Here is a 12,036-nt window from a genome sequence, read left to right as displayed (position 1 = left end):
TCTACTGTAACTGGGTCACTGTATATATTTAGTGTAGTAAATAACGAATTTAATGAAAAGTTAGAGCCCAACCTACCCGTAACCATCCTGTGACCAAATTTCCGATAAACAATCAGAAGTGGTATTCGAACCCACGCCCAGCATCTTTGCAGGAACAGATTTTCAGAAGGAGCACAAGATGTTCCTCGAAAATGAATTAGATGCACTGGAATTTATCCACACATACAAGGAGATACGCCTTAAACAAGGCTCCTCCACGGTGGTCCCCCATCAGGACACTTCTTCTCGTGAAGAGGAAAAACAACAGGAAGGGGAAGAAGAAATATTAATGGAGTGCTCAAAGGAAGAACCTTCCTAGCAGTGAAGAGCAAAAAGCACGGAACGAGGCCCAGGAAATTATGCACGGGCTTTTGAAATGTGCAATGAAATGGAGACTCAATTAGAGTCCCTTATCAAAACAAGCACAGAAGTACGGATTTAGTAATGGAAATTACTGATGACAATTTCTAGAAGAAACAAGAAAAACGAACTTTTGAGGTGAACCAAATAATTAGGAATTACATGTTTAAAAATAATAGACTGTTTAAAAAGATGACTGAAAACCATAGGGGATGGAAGTGAGAGACTACGAAGCGTGAGGAAGAGATGTCGTACACCAATATTTGAACAAGGAACAAATCGTTGTGACGAGATGCGTTCCTAAAGCTACAGGTTCCAAAGCTATTCGTAAATACTGTATATACAGTGGCTCCCAAAAGTGTTCGTACACTTATGATTTTCATTGAAATAGGGCCTCTATCCATTAATTAAAAGTAAACTTTCTAAATGAGATTTTAATAATATGATGATCTATAATCTATTCGTAACAAAATCACATGAAATATTTTTTAAATATAGCGAAACTTTATTTTTAAGAAATTAATAATCAAGAAATGATAAATATTTTTGGATAAACTGAAATATTTTTGGATAAAATCAAAATTGGAATTACAGTTTGCCGCTTTTTTTAATTTTTGCTTTATGGTGGCATTTACAAAATCGTTTGCTTTAATTTTTTGTTTACTTCATAATATTCTATTTAATATTGAAAAATGCGTCGCAGTCAACAGCATTACAAACAGCATTCGAAAATTGATAATTTTTCACCACAGTAGTGTTAAATCAATTCGAAATATCGCTAAATTAGTTAATGTATCCCATTTGCAGTGCAGTATGTGATAAAACGCTTTAAAGAAGAAAATCGGATTAGAAACAAGGTAAGAAAAGGTCGACCGAGAAACTAAACTAAACATGATGAGAGATTTAGAAATATTATTATATTTAGTTATTATTAGTTATATTTAGAAGTTATATTTAGAAAATTCGTGAAAAACACACATTTCAGTGCTGTAAAAGTTTCAGCAGAATTTAATGCAAAGTTTTCTACTTCAATTTCACCTTAAACTGTGCGACGAGTTCTCAGAGAAGCTGGATTACATGGGCGTCCTCCCCGTAAAAAAAAAAAAAAAAAAAAAAAAAAAAAAAAACGTCCACCCTGTGTTCCTATCTTTCCTTTAAGAGTTCGCCCTGTTATTGAAGAACTTTCCCTCTGACATGCGGCCCCAAGCATTGCAGAATTTTGAAATCCCACCTTGGGAAAATGTACGGATTCAGCTTCTTGACGCTTTCAAGCATCACGTAAAGGCAAGCAATAACGAGATAGTTTACAGACAACTCTTCGCTGAGCACAGGCACAAATATAGCAGGTATTATCCGATATATAGTGAGTGAGTGAGTGAGAGATTATGGCGCAAAACCAAAGTTGATTATAGTGCGCCAAACGCAAGATGGGGTGACTACAATTGATGAAATTAAAATACAATAAATAAAAAGTAGACAAATGTATCAAATCCAGAGGATGAAGTCATATAAAAACAAGTTAAAACCACACATTTAAAATTCAAGACACAAATTTCAAAACAAATTACATTAGGTGATAAAAGCCAGTTTCTTTCAACTAATAAAATAAATTACAATTCACCTCTCTTCCGATTAAACGGTCGAGAGGTAAGTCACAGATATTAAAATATTTCTGGCGAAGACTATTAAAACATGGACACTCAATTAAAATATGACGGACAGATAAACAAACATTACAATTAAAACAAACAGGCTCATTTTCAGCTTTGAGAAGATAGTTATGTGTGACTCTAGTGTGACCAATTCTGAGTCGAGTCAAAAGAACGTCCTCTTTACGGTTTCCAGCATAATCCCAATGCTCAATTCTAGGCTTGACGTTTCTCAACTTGTTGTGATGCTGAATATCCCAAATTTGCTGCCATTTTTTCCGGACCTTTCCCTTGATGACACAGCAGATGTCTCTAAAAGGGATAAGGTGACTGGACGGTTCAATAGCAGGTTTGGCTACGATGTCTGCAAGCTCATTTCCCTTTATTCCAGCATGTCCAGGAACCCAGCAGTACAGGACTTCATATCCTCGAATCGTTGAATTTATATGAATTTTTAGAACATCCACAACCACAGGATTCTGAGAGGTGGGAAAAGCTTCCAAGGATTTAAGGGCACTATACGAGTCTGTATAAACTATGAATTTTCTGTGGCAGAGCTTTGATATGTACAAAAGACCATAATATATTGCACTTTGTTCAGATGTTGTGACTGAGCAAGCATGGTGCAGGTATCTGCCCTCAATGTAATCTTCAAATACAAAAGCCATCCGACATGATCATTTGACTTAGATCCACCTGTGTATATCGGATAATAACTGCTATATTTCTGCCTGTGCTCAGCAAAAAGTTGTCTGTAAACGATCTCGTTAGTGCTTGCCTTCACGTGATGTTTGAAAACATCAAGAAGCTGGATCCGTGAATTTTCCCAAGGTGGAATTTCGAAAATCTGTACTGCTTGGGGGCGCATATCAGAGAGGGAATGTTCCTCAATGACAGGGCGAACTCTTAAGGGAAAGGTAGGAACGCAGGATGGACGCGTTTCAAATAAAACGTTACACGCATCATCGAGTAAGCACAGCTTATTGGGGGGTTCAGGTTGGAATAGAATATTAAAATATTGCAAAAGGGACAATTGCTCACGCCTCAGATAAAGTGATGGTTCGTTAGAGTCAACATACAGGCTCTGGACAGGAGAAGTCCTGAAAGCACCTGAACAAATCCAAAGAGCTTGATGGTGAACAGGATCCAGTTTTAACAAAACTGATGACCGAGCGGATCCAAACAACTGAGCCATAGTCCAGTCTAAATGCGAAGCGTAGTGGAACGTTCTGCACCCCAGGAGGTGTTCGCCAACACTTTTAAAATATTTAATGTTTTTAAACACTTCTTTCTCAGGTTTAAAACATGAGGAAGGAAACTCAATTTCTGGTCGAACGTCACTCCTAAAAATTTTACTTCGGGCGCAACTGGAATAATTTTACCATTTAGATATAACTCTGGTTCAGGATGGAGACCTCGCTTCCTACAAAAGTGCACGCACACAGTTTTTTGTTTGGAAAAAGTAAATCCCTGTTTGTTTGACCATTCCTGGATCTTATTGAGAGCCATCTGCAGTTGCCTCTCTACATATCTCATGTCTGCCCCTCAACAGCTAATCTGCAGATCATCAACATATAGAGATCCCAAGATGGTGAGAGGAAGTTCTTTTAATACAGAGTTTACTTTTAAACTAAACAGGGTTACACTAAACACACAGCCTTGAGGCACACCCTCTTCCTGTACAAAAACATCTGGGAAAACTGAGCCAATTCTTACTTGAAAAGTTCTAGCGTTCAGGAAATTCTGAATGAAAATTGGTAGGTTGCCGCGCAAGCCACTCTCGTGAAGATCGCGAAGTATACCGTATCTCCATGCCTTATCATAAGCTTTCTCTATATCGAAGAAAATTGAGACAAGGTGATTTCTTCTTACAAAAGCTTTTCGAATGGATGTCTCTAAGAGGAGCATGTTATCTACGGTTCTCCCTTTTCGAAAACCACTTTGGTAAGGCGATATAATATTATCCTTTTCCAAGAAGTAGACTAGGCGGCTGTTTACCATCTTTTCAAACAGTTTGCATACGCAACTGTTCAGTGCAATTGGCCGATAGTTGGCAGGGTTCCTTGGATCTTTCCCTGGCTTAGCAATAGGAATGACAACAGCTCTCCTCCATGCACTGGGAAAAATACGCTCCTTCCACACTCTAGTGTAAAGAGTGAGAAGGGCAGTCAGTGACTTATAGGACAGATGCTTTAGCATTTCGTAATTTATGCCATCAAAACCCGGAGATGACTTATGTGTCTGCAATAAAGCTCTCTTTAATTCCAGCATAGTAAATGCTCTACTGTAAGGTAGTGGTAGTGGTAGATTTATGGCGCAAAGCTCTATAGGCCATATGCGCCAAACGCAGGATTCGTATTTCAGCATAAAATGATAGTGAAATGGTGGGATGAAAATGTTGGTTATGATTCAGATAATGACATATGCAATACAGATATAAAATCTTAAAATACCTGATTCATTAAAATTCTAACATAAAATCTCAAGACAAAAATCAAATTAAATAATAGAAACCTGTTTATTTCAGGTACTCAAACAAATTGGTATTGACCTCTCTTCTGATTAAACGGTCGAGAGGCAGGTCGCAGCTATTAAAATACTTCTCACGAAGATTATTAAAATATGGACATTCAATTAAAATGTGATATACTGAGAGACAAACATCACAGTTTGCACAAACAGGCTCGTTTTCAGCTTTCAAAAGGTAGTTATGTGTTACTCTAGTGTGACAAATGCTAAGGCGAGTTAAAAGAACTTGTTCCTTACGATTGCAAGTAGTGTGCCAATGCTCTATTTTAGCCTTCACCCTTCTCAACTTGTTATGTATCTGAATGTCCCAAAGTTGTTGCCATTTATATCTGATCTTCCCTTTGATGACACAACAGATATCTCTAAAAGGGATGAGGTGGCCACACGTTTCAACAGCAGATTTTGCTGTGATGTCTGCCAGCTCGTTGCCTTTTATACCTGTGTGTCAGGGGACCCAGCAGTACAGAATTTTATATCCACGACTTCTTAATTTAATATTTAACTTCAGTACATCCACGATCACAGGATTCTCGGTGCCTGAAAAGGATTCTAATGCTTTCAGTGCACTGTAGGAGTCTGTATATATTATGAAATATCTATAACATAGCGTTGACATGTACAAAAGCGCATAATAGATAGCAGTCAGTTCAGTGGTTAAGACCGAGGAGGCGTCGTGTAAACGTCTGCCCTCCAAGTGGTCATCAATTATACAGGACATCCCAGTGTGCCAAGTTGACTTAGATCCATCCGTATATACGAGAAGATAACTGCTGTAATTACGCCTGTGCTCAGCAAAAATTTGTCTGTATATGATGTCATTAGTCGTTGTTTTTCCGTAACTGTGGAAGATGTCAAGAAGCTGGATTTGTGCATATTACCAAGGTGGGATCTGAAAATGCTGTACTGCTTGTGGGGACATATCAGATAAGGAGAATTCTTCAATTAGAGGACGAATCCTGGTAGGAAAATAAGGCACACAAGATGGACGTGCTTCAAATAAAAGGACACAGCTGTCATCAAATAAACACAGTTTGTAAGGATGGTCAGGTTGAGACAATATATTAAAATACTGTAAAAGAGACAACTCCTCACGCCTCAAACAGAGTGATGGCTCGTGACAGTCAACATAAAGGCTCTGCACAAGAGATCTCCTGAAGGCTCCAGAACAAATCCGCAGAGCCTGATGACGAACAGGATCAAGTTTTAACAACACTGAAGACCGGGCTCTATTGTAAGGCTCAGATTTGGTAGAGTTGAATGCGATGGGATATATTTCAGAGTGCTGCTTGATAGAGAGAAATCCAGGTGAATAGTTTCTGCTAGAAGAAACCGCAGCAAATGTCTCACCAATAGTATTTGCAATTTCTCCTACGGAGCTAATCACTCGGCCATCTTTTTCCAAAAAGGAAAGTGAGTGGTCTTTATATATTCTGCATGCTTTTCGAACTCTTTCCCAAACCCGCTTACTAGGCGTAGAGGATGTTATTGACGACACATATGAAATCCAAGAATTCCTTTGGCTCTGCCTTCTTACATTGCGTGCATTTGCTTTGGCTCTTTTAAAGGCTATGAGTTTTCGCAAACTAGGATATCTACGAAAAATACCCCATGCTTTTTTCTGTTTTTTCAGTGCTTGATGACAGTCGCGATTCCACCACGGTTTCGAATATTTTAGTATTTTTCCTGATGTTCTAGGAATCGAATGCATAGCTGCCTGAATAATAGTATTAGTAACAGCTTCAACAGCGTCATCGATATGCACACCTTCTACCATTTCCTCTGTCAGGTCTGCAACGGAAGAGAAGAGTTCCCAGTCTGCCCTGTCCAGTATAAACCGAGGGAGTCTCGAGTTTGCTCCTCTTCGTGCAAGAGATACAAAAATGGGATAATGATCGCTGTTGTACAGGTCATTTCCGACACTAAAAGTGCAAAATGGCAACAGAGATGGTGAACACATGGCAAGGTCGAGAGCGTGGAATGTCCTTGAAGGCTCATGGAAGTACGTATCCTGCCGATTATTTAGGAGAAAAAGATGATCTTCGATCATCTGCTCAATTTGTATTCCTCGGCAATTTGTATCTTTACTACCCCAGAGTGGACTATGGCCGTTAAAATCTCCTATTATGATAAAAGGCTCAGGCAGCTGCTCTATTAGATTATTGAAATCTTCCTGATAAATGTGCTCATTTGGAGGCAAATACAAGGAAACAAATGAAACAATATCAAAATTTGAGTAGCGACAACTTGGAGGGATGTCGTCAAAGAAAGTACATTTCAGGGATAATCCAGTGAGGAGAGGAGACCTACACCTCCACTGGCACGCTCACCTGCAAGGTTATCCTTTCTGACGATAGAAAACCTCCGAAGTTTTGCATGTTGTTCTGGTTTCAGATTTGTTTCCTGTATAACTAAGCACACAGGATGATACGCATTTATTATAGATTTGATGTCAAGCAAATTTCGGTGGAAACCGCGACAGTTCCATGAGATGAGGGTGGCCATTATGAATGGTTTTTGTTTTTTCTGTGCTCTTGTTTTGTTTTTGGTGGGAGTAGATGCTTGGGAACTTCCAGACCCTCTTCTTCTTCCACACCGTCTGAATGCGCAGATTCAGAAACTATTCCATCAAGAGAGCTATTGCTGGAACTTCTGTTTTTATTTGTTTCTTTTTGTGTGGTAGCTTTGGGTTTGCTTTGTATTACTATTTCTTTATTTTGTACTGTATGGGTTGGGTTTTCTTACTTCCTGTTGTTTGTAGTCTGTTGAGTTTTGTTTGGTGGAGTCTGCATACTAACTGATGCTTGGGTAGCAACTGTGCGAGATCTTTTAAGAGCACTGGCGTAAGATGTATTTGGTCGAAGCTGTGTGCTTTGGATTAATCTTCTGGCTTCGGCATATGAGAATTTCCTCTTAACCTTTGCAGTCTGCACTTCTTTTTAGAATTTCCATTTTGGGCAGAGGCTTGAAAATGCTGGGTGCTCAACCTTGCAATTTATACAAAGAGGCGCAGCGGTACAATTTTCAGAAACGTGGCCAATCTGTGAGCATCGGGCGCATGTGAGGCTGCCACGACAAGACGTCTTAGAATGGCCAAAACGCTGGCATTGGAAACATCGCATAGGGTTTGGAATATAAGGTCTTACAGGAATTTTTAGATATCCGGCCTTAATATTCTTAGGCAGATCAGGCGTGCTGAAGGTAAGGATCACGTGTTTCGTGTCTATCAACTTACCTTCTTTACGCATCTTGATCCGCCTTACACCGCAGACATTTTGTTCGGATAGCTCAGAAGCGATCTCTTCTTCAGAAACATACAGAAGGTCGAATTCTGAGATTACACCACGACAATAGTTCAGTGACTTATGTGCTGTTACAGTGACATTCGCTTGCCCATGTTTAGTTATCTGAAGTAAAGAAGCAGACTGGGTGGCTGAGGTTGTATCAATAAGCAAGTCTCCGGAGCGGAGACGCTTTATATTTCTCGCATCACCAATAAGGGTCTGTATGTATTTGTTTATCACGAAAGGAGACATCTTATGCATTTCACCAGAAGGACTAGAGACGACTAGGAAACGGGGACTATTGTTATGATTTTTTTCATTTGCATCTGTACGTAACTTTTTTGCAGAATTTTCAGAACTAGGTTGAGTGACAGGTTGAGTGACTGATTTAGTAGTAGACGTTTCAGAATTCGGTTGAATGACTGGTTTATTAGTAGATGTTTCAGAACCAGGTTGAGTGACTGGTTTAGTAGTAGACGTTTCAGAATTAGGTTGAGAGACTGGAGTGACTTCAAAACCTTTTATTAAAAAAATATGTGAATTTGAAATATTAAAAATAGAAAAGATTCGGGTCCGACGGCCCCGCCCACCACGGAGCCCAACAAGAGAACACAGATTCCTGTGTTAGGGCTAGCCGGACCTATACGCAAACTGAAGCCCCACAGTCGGCTTTCCCGAAAGCAGGTACTCCCGAGAGCTTGACCCCAAGCCACTGACACAAGGACTAGTGACCAGCCGATTGACACCCGTGAGGACGACTAAGGTGCCTCCCGTTTAGCTGAAGCAGAGGCAAAAGCAGTGAGTTGAGGACAGTACCTCGCCCCTCAACTAACAGGACCCTCCTTTCCAGCGACACGGATCTCCACGCACGGCAAACACGTGCGCAGTTTTCTCGCCACTCGAGAACTAGAGACAAGGGCTGTTCCAGTTTCTTGTGACGAGCCCCAAACTCCGTAGAGAGAAACCACGAGGGAGAAGGGAAGGGAAAAGTACCGGCCAAGAGGAGAGGAGACGGAAAAGAGGATAGATCACTGGGGCTCCAGGATCGTGACACCCGTCTCACCAAGAAGATGATCCCATGAAGTGCTAGGGTACCTCGGGATTGCCACACCCGTACTCACAAAAGTGAGCCCCTTGAGAGCGACAGCATCATCGATATGCGCATCTTCTACCATTTCATCTGTGATCTGCAATGGAAGACAAGATTTCCCAGTCTGCCCTATCTAGTATAAACCGAGGGAGTCTAGACATGGGGTTTGCGAAACTTCGTGCAAGAGACACAAAAATGGGATAATGATCGCTATTGTAGAGATCACTTCCGACACTAAAAGTGCAAAATGGCAACAGAGATGGTGAACAGATGGCAAGGTCGAGAGCGTGGAATGTCCTTGAAGGCTCATGGAAGTACGTATCCTGCCCATTATTCAGCAGACAAAGGCTATGATCTTCGATCATCTGCTCAATTTGTCTTCCTCGGCAATTTGTATCTTGACTTCCCCACAGCGGATTATGGCCATTAAAATCTTCTATTATGATGAAAGGCTCAGGCAGCTGCTCTAAAAGACCATTTAAATCTTGCTGATCAATGTGCTCATTAGGAGCTAAATAAATAGAAACGACTCAAACTACAACATGAAAATTTACTTGTACAGCGACAACTTGGAGGGATGTTGTCAAAGTAAGGGAACTTGAGGGAAAGTCTAGTGAGGTGAGGAGACCTACACCTCCACAAGCACGTTCACCTGCAAGGTTGTCCTTCCTGACGAAACAAAACCTCCGAAGTTTTCCATGTTGATCTGGTTTCAGATTTGTTTCCTGTACTGCCAAGCACACAGGCTGGTAAGCATTGATCATAGCTTTGATGTCAGGGAAATTTCGATGGATTCCGCGACAGTTCCATGAGGCGGAGGTGGCCATTATGTTTGATGTTTGTTCTTTCTGCGTTCCTTTTTAATTTTGCGCGGAAGCAGATGTTCGGGAATTTCCATGCCCTCTTCCACTTCCATGCTATCTTAATCTCCCGATTCAGAAATCATTTCATCAACAGAACTAATGCTGGGACTCTTATTTTTCTTAATTGATTTTTCAGGGACATTTATTGGTTTGCTTTGAATAACTACTTTATTTTGTACTATTTTGTTGGATTTTCCTCTTTTTTGCTTGCAGGTTGATGGGTTTTATTCTGTGCTGTCTGTGTACTTATTGAGGTTTGGCTGGCAATGGAACGTATTGATTTAAAGGCGCTGGCATATGACTTGTTTGATTGAGGCTGTATGCTTTGCACTAGTTTTCTGGCTTCCGCATGAGATGTTTCTAATGACTTTTAACGTCTGTACTTCCTTTTCTGTTTCCCATTTTGGGCATGATCGGGAAAATGCTGGATGGTCACCCTTGCAATTAATACACAGTGCTGCAGCGGTGCAATTATCACTGTCGTGGCCAACCGACGACCATCGAGCGCACGTCAGGGTCCCACGACAGGAAATCTTGGAATGACCGAAACTCTGGCACTGGAAGCATCGCATATGATTTGGAATATACGGTTTCACGGGGCAATTCAGATATCCAGCCTTGATATTCTTCGGCAGATCAGGTGACTTGAAGGTCAGGATGACGCGTTTTGTGTCAATCAACTGACCTTCCTTACGCATCTTGATCCACTTTGCAGCACAAACCTTTTGACCAGCTAACTCGGAAACGAACTCTTCTTCAGGAACAGACAGAAGGTCGACTTCCGAGATTAAGCCGCGAGAATAATTCAATGCCTTATGCCCTGTTACAGTGACAGTTGCATTACCAAGTTTGGTTATTTGAAGTAAGGAAGCAGACTGGGTGGCCGAAGTTGTATCAATCAGGAAGTCTCTAGAGCGGTGACGCTTAATGTTTTTGGGCTCACAAATGCAAGAATGGATATATTTATTTATAACAAAAGGAGACATCTTTTGAAGCTCGCCAGAAGGACTAGAGACAACAAGGAAACGGGGACTATTAGGATTATTAGCAGTTGCATCTGTACATACTTTTTTAGCAGTTTTTTCTCAACTCGAGCTTAGAGTGACGGGACTGACTTTAATTAAGAAGTCTTTAATTAAGAAGATTTTAGAATTAGCCATATTTAAGAAGAAAAGATTCGAGTCCGACGGCCCCGCCTACCACGGAGCCCAACAAGGGAACAGATTCCTGTGTTAGGGCTAGCCGGACCTATACGCAAACTGAAGCCCCACAGTCGGCTTTCCCGAAAGCAGGTACTCCCGAGAGCTTGAAACCAAGCCACTGACCACAAGGACAAGTGACCAGCCGATTGACACCCGTGAGGACAACTAAGGTGCCTCCCGTTGAGCTGAAGCAGAGGCCAAAGCAGTGTGTTGGGGACAGCACCTCACCCCTCAACTACCAGAACCCTCCTTTCCAGCGACACGGGTCTCCACGCACGGCAAATACGTGGGCAGTTTTCTCGCCGTTTGAAAACTAGAGGCAAGGGCTGTTCCAGTTTCTCGTGACGAGCCCCAAACTCCGAAGAGAGAAACCACGAGGGAGAAGGGAAGGGAAAAACTTCCAGCCAAGAGGAGAGGAGACGGAAAAGAGGATAGATCACTGGGGCTCCAGGATCGTGACACCCGTCTCACCAAGATGATCCCCTGAAGGGCTAGGGTACCTCAGGATTGCCACACCCGTACTTACAAAAGTGAGCCCCTGAGGGAGGTCATAGTGTTGAAGGTCAGTGGGTTTTTAGTGGTGTTGAAAGGGGATCAGGTAAGGTTTTTTTTACTTGCTGTGCATGATAGGTGTCAGGAGACGTTGTTGTCGGTAATTAAGGAATGGATTAAACCAGGTACGTCTGTTTATTCTGATTGTTGCAAAAGTTATACCTGTTTGACGGATGAGGGTTTTGAGCATTTAAAGGTAAATCATTCTTTAACATTTGTAGACCCTGATTCCGGGTGTCATACAAATATAATTGAAATACGTGGAGGCATGTTAAAGCTTCTTTGCCTACGTACAATCGCAAGGCAGATTATAAATTTTACCTTGCGATGTACATGTTTCGTAAATCATGTTTAGCGGCTAATGTTCATTGTTTCAATTAATGTATTGAAATTGCTGCTGGGGTAATCTGGGAAGAATTCAAAATTTCTGTATAAATAATGCTTCTGATTCAGATATTTATTTATTAAACT

Source organism: Stegodyphus dumicola, chromosome 8, assembly GCF_044657685.1.
Source record: "Stegodyphus dumicola isolate Sdum_Otavi_A_Nest chromosome 8, ASM4465768v1".
NCBI lineage: Eukaryota > Metazoa > Arthropoda > Arachnida > Araneae > Eresidae > Stegodyphus > Stegodyphus dumicola.
Note: the sequence above shows the minus strand (reverse complement) of the source record.